The sequence below is a fragment of the Arvicanthis niloticus genome, chromosome 1, assembly GCF_011762505.2.
Source record: "Arvicanthis niloticus isolate mArvNil1 chromosome 1, mArvNil1.pat.X, whole genome shotgun sequence".
In the NCBI taxonomy this organism is placed as follows: Eukaryota; Metazoa; Chordata; class Mammalia; order Rodentia; family Muridae; genus Arvicanthis; species Arvicanthis niloticus.
Window position 1 is genome coordinate 30,753,775 of NC_047658.1, and position 13,561 is coordinate 30,767,335.

Genomic DNA, 13,561 nt, shown 5'->3' on the forward strand with positions numbered 1-13,561 from the left:
TGTTATGCAGCTTTACTACCCATTCAGATACTCCTTACATCTTCCCACTGTGGAGGGAAAATACAATTCTGTACTGGTCTTAGGGGCACACCTGTATGGGAAAGCAACAGAAGGAAAACCAGCTTGTTTCTCATTTATTCCTTAGATGACAGTGGGTAAATACATCATGTTTTTATACATGACTTCAAACCATTCATTCATTACTATGTGACTCTCAACTTATTCCTCCAAGTTCTTTAATTTCCATTTGTGAATCCATTATTTAAGGGTATTTTTTGCTTTTCATCTCTACTGTCTTTGCTCTGTCTGTTTTTACATAACCAACTCAAGTGTAAATAATAAAATGAAAATAATGGAAACAAAGTGTGGGACAGAAACTGAAGGAGGAGCCGTCTGGAGACCATTCCACCTGGGTCTCCATCCCAGAGGTCTGCCAGAGGCTGACACATTCAGAGGCTGATGCTCACAGCTAACCACTGATCTGATCAAGGATTTTCCAATGGAGAAGTTAGAAGACTGAAGGAGCAGAAAGGGTTTGTGGCCCTATGAGGAGAGCAACAATACCAACCAACTAGAGCTCCCCAAGGTCTAAACCACCAGCCTGGGAGCACATAGGGAGGGACCCATTACTCCATCTGTACATGAAGGGGAGGATGGCCTTGTCTGGCATAGGTGGGAGAGGAGATTCTTGGTCCCATGAAGGATGAACACCAAGTCGGGGGGTGGGGATTTGAGGATGGAGAGGTGGGAGTGGGGAGGCAGGTGGGGGCACATCCTCATAGAAGCAAGAGGAGGGGGGATGGGTTAGAAGGTTCCTGGGTGGTGGGGGGAAGGGGGCTAGGGGATAAAATCTGAAATGTAAATATAATATTCAATAAAAAGGAAAATAATCTGTGTCTAATTGTCATGTATAACAGCACTTTAGGGGACATAAGTCTGTAGTTATGTGTCTTTAGTTATCTAGTAAAACTTTAAACCTCCAGTTCTTTAGTGATGAACTTAGTTGTGTGAATTCAGGGTTTTTTTTTTTTTTTTTTTCTGTCATACAAGGTAATATTTCAGTTACATGTCACTCATGGCAAAAAAATTGGAAAGTTATTCTATAAAATACTAGTCTTTATTTCTATGGAGGATTAGAATTTTATGCCTTGTTCATTAAATTTTGGTGTGTGTGTGTGTGTGTGTGTGTGTGTGTGTGTGCGCGCGTGTGCATGCATGCACATTTGTGGGATCCACTGATAGTCATTGATGCCATGTGTAAATCACTCAGAACCTTTCTCTCCTATTCTTCTCCTATTTCTCAGGCTGTCCTAAACTCTCTAAAATACTAGCAGTGTGCTCCTGTCAATTTTAGTAAATAGTATACGCCTGAAAAATTTTGCCTCCTCTTGTAGCATATCAAATGTCATTCTTCTGGAATTTCATATGTAGACACCATTTTGCCAGAGTTGGTTCTCTATTGTATGGCTTCTGGGACTAAACATACATTGTGAGGTATAGTGTGGCAAGTCCACTTCCGTGCTAAACCATGTCACTGGGCTTGTCTTTTAACTATTACTAAATGTATTGTTCTGTAAAGTCAGAAGGGGAAACGAAAAAGCCAAAGGAGAAGGCAATTCATTTGTCTCATTGTAAACTGAGGTTTGTCCTTTCTGTGTGAGCCTGCAAAGGGATACCTAAGGAAGGTGAGCAGAATGCTGGAAGGATTCCTAGTGAGTTAATAGCTTCTTGTAACTCTTTGAAATTGTGTTACAATTAGCCTTGATTGCACTTATGAAAACATATAATTACAAATCTGAAAGTTATAAAACTCAACAAATGCCTAAAAACATTTCGCCACCCTGGTAAGACACTAGTACTGTAATTTTCTTAGGATCAGCTGATGGTCTGAAGACATAATTTGGATTTTGATCAAGTATTTCTTTTAACTACTTATGATAATTAACCTCAGGCTCCTATTTTACAGAAAATGTTGGCAAGGGCTAACATCTAGCTATCATAAAAGTAACAAGAGAAGCAACAACTTGGCCTATACATCTGTAGTATGTGAAAATCAAAGCTCCTTAACAGGAAGAAAATGAAAGACAAGAAAGAATTTTGAAGATAACCAGAAATTTTATGTTTGATAAACTAAACATAAAGATTTAAGATTACTATATCTGACAATCATGAAGAAAATTTCACCAGTTCACATAGCCCATTTTCCTAAATAGTGATCATAAAAAAAAAATCTGACATAAGATTCAAGTAGCAGGAAATGATGCAAAAGGCAAATATTCATCTATTCAAAGAGCTGAGTTGGAATTTATATATGTATATATCACATATGACAAATCTGTAAGAAATAACAGTTCTTCAAAGTTACATACTACAGAGGAAATTCAAGTTATGCAGGTAATAAAAATCAAAAATGAGAAAAGATACCATTTTGTAACTTCTGTACACTGCTCAAAAGGTTGAACAGTGGGTTTAACTTGAAGTTAGACCAAAAAGATGTATGCTTTGAGCTCTAAAACACCCACTAGATCAAAATAGTTGAAGTTAAAAACACAACAAAATTAAAATGCAATTACACAAACTGGGCTTCCCCAGCATAATGTATTGAAGTCCTAATACCTGTGAAGAGGCACTTGACTGGAAGTATCTTTCCAGTTTTATACAACTGAGAATGGTGGCTTTAGAATGATTGTAATTTTGTATGACTGATTCCCATACTAGATAAGGAGACCAAACAAATAGGAAGAAAGTGATTAAGTAATAATGAGTAAGTGATTGAGTATTGTTTCTACAAGACAAAGAATACCAAAGGTTACTTTAAAAGAAGAAAAAAAAATCAGAACCTAAAAGAGACAATGATTCTCCTATACAGATTTTAGATAAAGTATAGCCCTGATAATACTTTTTTGTTTGTTTGTTTGTTTAAAGAATGTGAATCTTACTGTGTTTAACCTCCAAAATTAACACAATGAATTTATTTTGTACTATGTCAGTCATTTAGTTTGTAGTAATACAGCAAGCAACTTTAGGGAACTAATACAATACTCAGTATAAATAAAAGCACAAAGGAAAAAAAATACATAATGGTGCTAATGAACTGAATACCAAAGTTATAAAACTTAGCTATAATATAAACTACATTAGAAAGAAATTTTTAATTTGATTTTTAAAAGGGCCTGCCTATATGCAATGTGTAAGAGCAAGTACATATTAAAAATGAATAGTTTTTTTAAAGGATGGAGACAAATTTTAATGTTTTGTCAAAAAAATTCTGAACCATATTAATAGCAAAATATGCTTTGAAACATTAATTGCATAATTATATGCAATTAATAATTATTAAAGGATTATGAAAACAGAAGGCAAATCTGTACACATACTTAAGAGCAGTCCTAGATTACTGGAAGTAAAACCTTTCATAACTGGACTACAAAAAAATGACATATCTACAGTTGAATTTGCAAATTTTAAATACCTGGTTGAGTCATTGGTAGGATAACAATAAACCCATAATTAGTTACTTGAACACTCTTGTGAACAACTGTAAGTGACATGGAGTACCTCACACAACAGTGAAATGACATTTAAAAAAAAAACGTGTTTTGAGCATTTGTCATAACATACCACATTCTAAACCCTAAAGTCATAGTAAGGCTATCAGGTTTGTTGATTTAGTTCATTGATAGCACTTGCCTACTATGTAGAAGACCCTTAGAACAATAGTTGTAAGACAATTGTGGTATGCTATGCAGCTATCAGAAAAACTGTAGAAAGCCAAATTCACATTTAAAATGATTTTATGATTCTAATTGTATTTGCATCCAAATTTCTCTAAGATAGAAAGAATGATCCTGAGGGCCACTTAAAGGAGTATTTTTTCTGTCTCAACTAAACCAGAATATAGAAAAGAGAGTATGATGTGACTTACTGGGAAAGCCATTTTACTATATGCTCAGAGAAATATCAGGAAAGACAACAAAGGACATTAAGGAGTAGCTTTTTATATTGGACTATTAAGAAACTCACACACAGGCTTAAGAAAAATTAATTCATAGAATAATCATTGAGAAGACTATGTTTCACTTAAGCTGATTAGATGTCTATAACCAAGATTGGAACGATGAGTGGATTTTCAAATGCTAATTTGCAATGTCTCAGGCAAAATATGGCATACTGAAGAAAAGAATGTAACTTGGCAGAAACCATTTCTGAAGAAGTATAAATGCAAGACTTAAAATGCAAAACTGCCTTAGGTATGGCAAAGGAGCAAAAGGAAAACAATAATAAATGAAATAAAACCTACATGAAACAATTAAAAATAACAAACTACAAATTTTTTAAAAGTCAAAACAATGGACCTAAAAAGCAGTCTGAACTTTAAAAATTCACTATAGCATTAAAGAAAATTTGAGCTGGCCCAAGAATTGCAGAAAATGACATTTTAAATAGAATCTGAGAAACAAGCAAAATATTAAAAAGTCTACATGATTTATAATTGTATACGAAGGAACTAATGTAGAAAATCTAGAATACATTTTCAGGGAGTAATAGCTGGAAAACTTCATTTTTAAGGCACAAATTTACATGCATATGATTTCCAGTATAGTCTAGGGTAAACCCTAAAAAGTACTTACTTATACATTATACATATACATTATACATTATAATCATACATACCAAAAGTCAGAGACAGAATCTTGAAAGCAACAAAAAGAGAAGCAACTAATATCCATGTCTCCAATTAAATTACTGGCTAACTTAATAGAAGTTTTAGATGTCCAGAGTTAAGAGGAAGAGAGATTCATGGGAACTGAGAGTAGGGTACAGAAGCAGAAAGAGTGAAGAATGTAGGAGGTGAATTTAAACATTAACACTGAGATTTTTTATCCAGGGAAGTTTCTGAAAAAATGAGGGTAATATTATGCCAGGAATTCTTGAGTAAAAGTTTTGAGAATTCATTACTACTAGGTCTATGGGTTGTTTGTTTGTTTGTTTTTAAATAATCCAAATATTGTTAGTTCATTACTTTAGTCTCAGCATTAGGACACAGAAGCAGGAGAATCTCTTGAATTTAAGGCCAGCCAGGAATACTTAGTGAGATCCTGCTTTAAATAAATAATTAGAATAACATTAACATGAGAGGTAGCAATTTAGACTCATCTCAAGTTGTAAAGATCATGATTTAATCTTAAACAACCTCAGTATTCAATTTGGCTGGTAAATCCAGTATTACTGAAGAATTTTAGAAATTAACAAAGTCCATATTCTATGTTCATTTTATACAGGTGTGATTTGTGGTACTTTGAAATAAAGTAGTCCTCTAGGAAGCCTTTTGCAATTAATCTGTCAGCTCAAATTTAAGTTTAAGTGTGAAAATCAGTAATTAAAATGAAAAAATCCAAGTCCTTCATAATTCAGATGCTTTTGCATCACAGCATCACATCATACAGAAGTCATGTGAAAATTTATTTAGAGGGAAAGGATCATTGTAGGATTCTCTGAATATAAAACCTCAGTGATGCTAAGTACTGAATCTACTGTACTTTGCTTATTCTTCATCTATTTCATCTTTGTTAATTACAGTTAGTTATTGTATGTTCCTAGTCCTACAACTTAACTGTTTTCATATTTTCATTGATCATTTTGAATAGTTACAAGGTATACTGTTTTTGTCATGCTTAGAATATCACAGCAAAGAAACGGTATTGGAAAGCAAGGGTTGGAACTTGAATTACTAATTTCTAGATTGTTTCATATATATATATATATATATATATATATATATATATATATATAGTCAGATTTGTGGAAAGGGGTAGAGACCGTTTAATAATAAGATGCTTAGAGGAAACAGGGGTTATTATGTGAGGATTAGTCAACTGACTAAGGCAACATAACAGTATTTACAAAGTTGTAAATATCAAAGCTCCAAAAAAATATAATGTAACCATTAACAAAACTGAAAAAAAGAAAAGGAAAGTTGAAATGTAAGGTCTTTGAATACACATGCTTATGGGCAGCCCCAGCTACATGAGACCCCACCTCAATAAAGAACTTCAATAACTCTGAGGAGAAAACATTCATTTTGTGTCAAATTACTGATAACCAAGCCTATGATTGTGATAAGAGTTTGAGAAGCTACTTAGTTCCACTTAAGAAGTTCTCTGTAGTTATAGCAGGTGGGTTCCTTCCTTCCTTCCTTCCTTCCTTCCTTCCTTCCTTCCTTCCTTCCTTCTTTTTTTTTTCTGTCTTGTTTTGTTTTCCTGAGTATTTTTGGCTTTGGCTCTGTAGACCCAGCTGGCATTGACCTCACAGAGATCCACCTACCTCTACTTCCCATGCACTGGGATTAAAGGTGTGCACCACCACTGGCTGGCTATGGTGTCTTATTTCTTGTCAGAAATAATACACAAGAAGTCAGTATATTAAAAATGTAAATGTATCAGTTCTGAAAAAACCTATTTTGTAAACATGAAACTTTTCCACATACGTAAACCTATGGTAGACAACGGCTAGAAGACCTGTGTAAAGAAACTGGTAGAGTATGTCAAGCTGAAGTAAAAACTCAATAGACAGTAGTTTTAATAAATAGAAACAACAACAACAAATGTTATTAATTAGGTAAAAATTTGCCTGTATTTGGAGTATCACAATTCATTGACTCAAGGAAACGTGTAGCAATTATAGATAGTTGATGGGTACATAATATATAAGGCTTTAACATTTGGCTATATTTGTATGTGTGGTCAGAGACATAACTATTGTGTATAAAATTAAAATTAAACTGATATTCAGGATTACTGATTTTAATGATCTTATTGTATACCCAATAGTAACATGAACAAAAATATTTATATAAAGTTGTATGTGTTTTCACTTACAAAAGATAATTGTAGATCATCATTTTTCTAAAAATGAATAAAAGGTTTAAGAATTATAAATATTCTCAACCTTCAAAAATCTTCAATTTTAAAATTAACTTTCATGTATAGGACAAAAACTAAAAGAACAAGTAAGTTTTTAGTGCATCACAATCACATGGTATCTGATAAGGATCTAGTGTATGGAATAGCTATATGACTTGGTAATTCTGCAGCAAAAACAATTGAGTTAAATAATGAACGAAATAAAAGACTTCTAAACTTTTAGATTCTAAAGCATACATATACATAGTGGCATAAACTTGAAAAGATGCTCAACTTTACTTTTCCTTAGTTGAGTGAAAATTGCATCCAAAATCAGTTGCTTTATTATACACACTAGATGGCTTTTCTCTTCAAAGAGGAGAATTATATATTGGTTAATATGGGAAAATTAGATTTTTTGTTTATTACTAATATAAGTGTAAATTATATTGTTGGTGGTTCCTCAGTAAACTAAAGAGAATTATTAATATGACTTGATTTTTGACAAGCAAGTATATCACCAAATGTGCTGAAGTATTCAAACAAAAGCTTTCCACCAATTTTTAAAAGCTACACTCTTCAAAATAGTCACCATGTAAGAAATTCAAAATATCCACCAACTAATTTATAAGCAAAACTGTGCATTCATACAGTTTGATAGAGTGAATAAAATCGATAAGTAAGCATGGAATTTTTACTATGGACCCCGATACCAACCAGGCCTGACAGTGAAACCCTTTATTGAGCTGAATATTATGACCTCTGAAAGAAGACTCCCTCCTGTGATTTAAGCTGCCAACCTTTTCTTGTATCACATAGGAACATGTAGCTCCTGCTAGATGGAATTGATCTGCATTCTATTATACACTACTGTCTGACTACAAAGGACTTGGTGGTAATGGAATTTAGGCATATTTTAGTGCTGTTTTAGCATCAGTAGCTATAGGTTTTGAATGCTTCTCAAATATGTGCCTGTACCAACAGCCACAGGATTCTAGTCCATCTTTGTGCCAGCCAGTTTAGGATTGAAATGAAAGAATTCTCTAGTGTTTCAATGACTGTATTGGTCATGGGCCCAAAGTTTGTGGAACTCTGTCCAGGATCATTGAACAGGCATTTTCCAAACGAAGACTGAAAAATGTGGAATGAGTATCTACTTAAGTACACAGATGCCAAGCCATTATTACATGGGTCAAAGGTGTGCTCAAAATCATTATAAGATGGGGGAAAACTACCAATAAGTGGTTAATCAGAAAGAGCTAGAAATGTGTAAATTATCTGAGAAATTATGTGAATGTAGTAAAAGCATGAGATTACTAAACTGCAAATTTAACTGACATTCAAGCCTAATGATTGAGGATTCAAAACAAGTAACACATGACTGGAATGTTAAAAGACTGGAATAATAGCAAATGAATGTTAGACTTGAAAACATCAATGAAACAACAAATTGTTCAAAAATAAAAATCTTACCTAGATGATTAGTTATCTGAAAATATATAGAAAGAAGAGAAAAAATGAACAAGGAATGAAGTAAGGTTGCGGCATTGTTGGGGCACTATTGAAAAGGCAACTTTTTAGTTTGAACTTGAAGTTGGCACATTTACTTTGCTTATCCAATTTCCTGGCTTGAATCAACAGCATAAACTGTTACAATAGGATGAAGGTTTGAATTGATTTGTGTTCAAGATGAAATAAAGAGAAAAATTTAAGGGACTGAAGTATTAATGGCATTAAACATCCTATCCTAGGAGAAAGTTATCCAAGTACAGGTAGTTCACAGGATTCTAGGTTTGGTCTATGTAATATGCCATAGGGCATAATCATCATCTTGTGCCACACAGATATGTGTATATGTATGTGTGCATGTGTACACACACACCCCAGGAGAATGTTGAAAACAAAAGAAACAGTATACTCTCATATATGTAGCATATATCTCAATAGAAACATCATGCTTTAAAGTAGGACAGTTTTTAAAGTGCTAAAGAATAGCATCTTCTATCTGCTGTGATGAATACTTGAACAATTTAAAAAGAGGAAACAGTTGTTTTGACTCATAGTATTGATGGTTTTAGTCTATGATCTATGGCTTTCATTGCTTTTGTTGGTTACAAGTGCAGAACATCATAGCAGAAGACATTATAAATGTAGCAAGACTGTTTGCTTTATACTGGCCAAGAACCAGGAAGAGAGACGAAAAGCCTAAGACATGGCTGCAACCTACAGACAACAACATGGGTGACCTACTTGTTCTACTTACCAATTTCCAACAATGCCTTCAGATTAATCCACTAATTAGGCTTAATTGACTAATTACATCAGAGTTTCTATGTTTCGGTAACCCCTAAATGAATTTATATTTATACTGTTACATGAAAGTTAATGCTGCCAACAAAGAATTACTATGCTTAATATCATCTCTGAATAATCTATCCCTCAGAAACATAAGACTTACCAGACCAATCCCTCACCCCCTTAAAGTTAATGTGATAAAAGGGACTTGCCTTACATAAAATGTTAAATTGGCAGGGTCTTTAACACAGCAATAGAGTATTTACATTGGATACATTAAGTCCTAGGTTTGATCTCTAGCACTACAAAAAGTGTTAATTAAAGTGGAAACAGAACCAGATGCCAAGTTCAGAGGTAGACTGCTTGTGTAGAATGTTTAAGGCTTTGTATTTGATTTTCAACATCCCCAAATTAAGAATAATAAATCTGAAAGTAATAATCTTTAGTATAAATATCAAAGTAAGAAGTTTTTTTTTTGTATAAGACATGGTTTCATTATGTATTCATGGTTTATCTGAACTTCAGCCTTTAAATCCCAAGTACTGGAATTAAAGATGTATGTACCAGACCTAGACAAAGCTATCCTAACAAATAAAATTAAAAAAGAGATATTTTGAAATTCTTAAAAATGTGACATGAAAATTCAAAAGGGAGGACAAGAAAAATGAGACAGAGCAGGGGTGTGTGTGTGGGAAAGATAGATAGATAGATAGATAGATAGATAGATAGATAGATAGATAGATAATAGATAAATAGATTATGGTTATGGTACCAGGGCAACAGAGAAAACCTCAACTCTTCCACATGGGCAGGTTCCATGTGGGGTGAGAGTTTTTAAGTACTTCCCTGTAGTTTTGCTTTTGGCAAGACATCAAGTGCAGGCACTACAAACTGGATATTTACCAACAACTTCTGTCTCACTAACCAAGGCTCTGTCCCCTGGGTCTCCATTGTCAATAAAAAAGCAGAGTCTACCAGAGCTTGGAAGTCTCTGTAGAGCTCCTGTAACTGCTGTCAGTATGATCAACCTAGATGGTGAATCCTCTCTCAGGAATGAGTTATCACCCTGTAACCATGATGAGTAGCTCATAATCATGTGGGTAAGAATAATGGGGACTTAATCAAATTCTTTTCCCCCTGTAAACCTGAAGAACAACATGGCAGAAGACTCTCCAATTCAACACCCCTACCCACCTTGGGGCATTGTGTTAGTTTCTTTTCCTCGAATGAAAACTGCAGAGTGGCTCCAATGCTGACAGCAAACCATGAAGGCGCTGGACATTTCTAAGGGTGCCAGTAGCAATGGTCATTACACTTACCTGAGATTTGTGATTCTCTGTGCTCTACCGGGGCATAGCTGATGACTGCAAAACAGCAGAAAAAACAGGGGTGGGATCAGTAGGTGCGTCCTGCAGACTTGCATACAAGTTGACTGCGAGGCTAGGTTCTTGTTGGCACAGTCTTTGCCAACCAAAGTTCACCAGGAGTGTCCAGGTTTCCGTGCATGGGAAACAGGACAAGGGCTTCTGAGAAGCTCAGGAAGGTCCCCAAGTGGTCCCCAAAGAGTGAAAGGACCACTTGGAATCCTGTCCTACTGGTTGGGCCTCAGCGTAATCCTATTGAGCATGATTTTTATGTCATCACCTCTCTTCATGACATTGGGTTGTCATCATTGACCCAGGCGTCGACTCAACACAGCTACCTATGCTCTTATATGACAGAACCCGAGTGCTTACCTAACCTGAAGAAACTGCTTCAGAAAGAAGAATGTTCACATGTGAGAGTGGACGTCTGTTTGGTCGAATGCTCTGCCAGGGATGCAAGGGAGTACTAGCTTGAAATGTAGAAGACTGTCTTTTCTAAAGAGAGAAGAGCAAGCTGTCAAGGCACTTGATACCCCAACATGATTTAACTCTTCAAAGTGACTGAAAATGTCTAATATTTCTCCAGAAATAACTCTTTAGAGCAGAATGCCAACTGCAACTGCCTCTTCTATCCTACTGTGGAGAGCAACCCCAAGATTTTGGTTCCTATGTCAGTGGCAGAGTCAATCAAGACATAGGACTTAGGTCTTCCAGCACAGACATGCTGGCTCACTAAAGCAGTGTCTAAATCAAGTGTGACTTTTGCCAAGGCATTTGGGAGGGTCCAATACTCAGATGGAGATCTCCAATTCATGGAAACAGTACAATATATGGGCAACTTCTCTGAGATATTAGCGTCTGATCAAAGAAACCCATGTTTCCCGCATTCAATTTGAAGGGACTGTTCACTGCCCTGCACACTATAACCTGCTTGTTTCCACTCAGTGGGGGACATTGATGCTGATACTTGAAGTGTTCAGAGAATTGGGGGCCGAGCAGAGAGTTTGCAAAGTTCTGCTCAGGATCAAATTGTGTCAAGGTGTTTTGGCCTGCCATGTCTGTATACTGAGAAGGTGAACCGCATTCCTGAGTTTAGTAGAAGGCATGGTGACATGAATGACGTTGCCATCTGCCTCCTAAACCACTGTTATGCCCTGAAAAAGCTTCCTAGGTAGGCCTTTGTCTCCTGAATGTAGTACATGTTCTTTGGCGAATGCAGTGAAAATTAGAACGAGCTGAATGAAACACCATAAAGAAAATTTGGAAGGTTATGGTACCAAGGCAACAGAGAAAACCTCAACTCTTCCACATGGGCAGGTTCCATGTGGGGTGACAGTTTTTAAGTACTTCCCCTTAGATTTGCTTTTGGCAAGACATCAAGTGCAGGCACTACAAAGTGGATATTTACCAACAACTTCTGTCTCACTAACCAAGGCTCTGTCCCCTGGGTCTCCATTGTCAATAAAAAAGCAGAGTCTACCAGAGCTTGGAAGTCTCTGTAGAGCTCCTGTAACTGCTGTCAGTATGATCAACCTAGATGGTGAATCCTCTCTCAGGAATGAGTTATCACCCTGTAACCATGATGAGTAGCTCATAATCATGTGGGTAAGAATAATGGGGACTTAATCAAATTCTTTTCCCCCTGTAAACCTGAAGAACAACATGGCAGAAGACTCTCCAAATCAACACCCCTCCCCGCCTTGGGGCATTGGGTTAGTTTCTTTCCCTCAAATGAAAACTGCAGAGTGGCTCCAATTCTGACAGCAAACCATGAAGGCGCTGGACATTTCTAAGGGTGCCAGTAGCAATGGTCATTACACTTACCTGAGATTTGTGATTCTCTGTGCTCTACCGGGGCATAGCTGATGACTGCAAAACAGCAGAAAAAACAGGGGTGGGATCAGTAGGTGCGTCCTGCAGACTTGCATACAAGTTGACTGCGAGGCTAGGTTCTTGTTGGCACAGTCTTTGCCAACCAAAGTTCACCAGGGGTGTCCAGGTTTCCGTGCATGGGAAACAGGACAAGGGCTTCTGAGAAGCTCAGGAAGGTCCCCAAGTGGTCCCCAAAGAGAGAAAAAACCACTTGGAATCCTGTCCTCCTGGTTGGGCCTCAGCGTAATCCTATTGAGCATGATTTTTATGTCATCACCTCTCTTCATGACATTGGGTTGTCATCATTGACCCAGGCCTCGACTCAACACAGCTACCTATGCTCTTATATGACAGAACCCGAGTGCTTACCTAACCTGAAGAAACTGCTTCAGAAAGAAGAATGTTCACATGTGAGAGTGGACGTCTGTTTGGTCGAATGCTCTGCCAGGGATGCAAGGGAGTACTAGCTTGAAATGTAGAAGACTGTCTTTTCTAAAGAGAGAAGAGCAAGCTGTCAAGGCACTTGATACCCCAACATGATTTAACTCTTCAAAGTGACTGAAAATGTCTAATATTTCTCCAGAAATAACTCTTTAGAGCAGAATGCCAACTGCAACTGCCTCTTCTATCCTACTGTGGAGAGCAACCCCAAGATTTTGGTTCCTATGTCAGTGGCAGAGTCAATCAAGACATAGGACTTAGGTCTTCCAGCACAGACATGCCTGGCTCACTAAAGCAGTGTCTAAATCAAGTGTGACTTTTGCCAAGGCATTTGGGAGGGTCCAATACTCAGATGGAGATCTCCAATTCATGGAAACAGTACAATATATGGGCAACTTCTCTGAGATATTAGCGTCTGATCAAAGAAACCCATGTTTCCCGCATTCAATTTGAAGGGACTGTTCACTGCCCTGCACACTATAACCTGCTTGTTTCCACTCAGTGGGGGACATTGATGCTGATACTTGAAGTGTTCAGAGAATTGGGGGCCGAGCAGAGAGTTTGCAAAGTTCTGCTCAGGATCAAATTGTGTCAAGGTGTTTTGGCCTGCCATGTCTGTATACTGAGAAGGTGAACCGCATTCCTGAGTTTAGTAGAAGGCATGGTGACATGAATGACATTGCCATC

General features: G+C 36.6%; 1 long non-coding RNA gene and 2 other non-coding genes across 3 annotated transcripts in view; all 3 read right to left on the bottom strand.

Moving 5' to 3' along the window:
- The window catches only part of LOC117695221 (uncharacterized), a 113,231-nt gene extending 102,144 nt beyond the window's left edge, over window positions 1-11,087 (bottom strand). The window contains exons 1-2 of the long non-coding RNA XR_004604586.2: window positions 10,934-11,087; window positions 10,517-10,561 (exon numbers count right to left, since the gene is read on the bottom strand). This is a non-coding gene — a long non-coding RNA (uncharacterized LOC117695221). The remainder of the gene's footprint in view (window positions 1-10,516; window positions 10,562-10,933) is intronic.
- Window positions 10,798-10,876, bottom strand: LOC117699680 (small nucleolar RNA SNORD115). The gene has a single exon (XR_004605269.1). It is a non-coding gene; the product is annotated as a small nucleolar RNA SNORD115 (small nucleolar RNA).
- A 1,579-nt stretch (window positions 11,088-12,666) lies between the features above and the next one.
- Window positions 12,667-12,745, bottom strand: LOC117699683 (small nucleolar RNA SNORD115). The gene has a single exon (XR_004605270.1). It is a non-coding gene; the product is annotated as a small nucleolar RNA SNORD115 (small nucleolar RNA).
- Window positions 12,746-13,561: the final 816 nt, after the last annotated feature.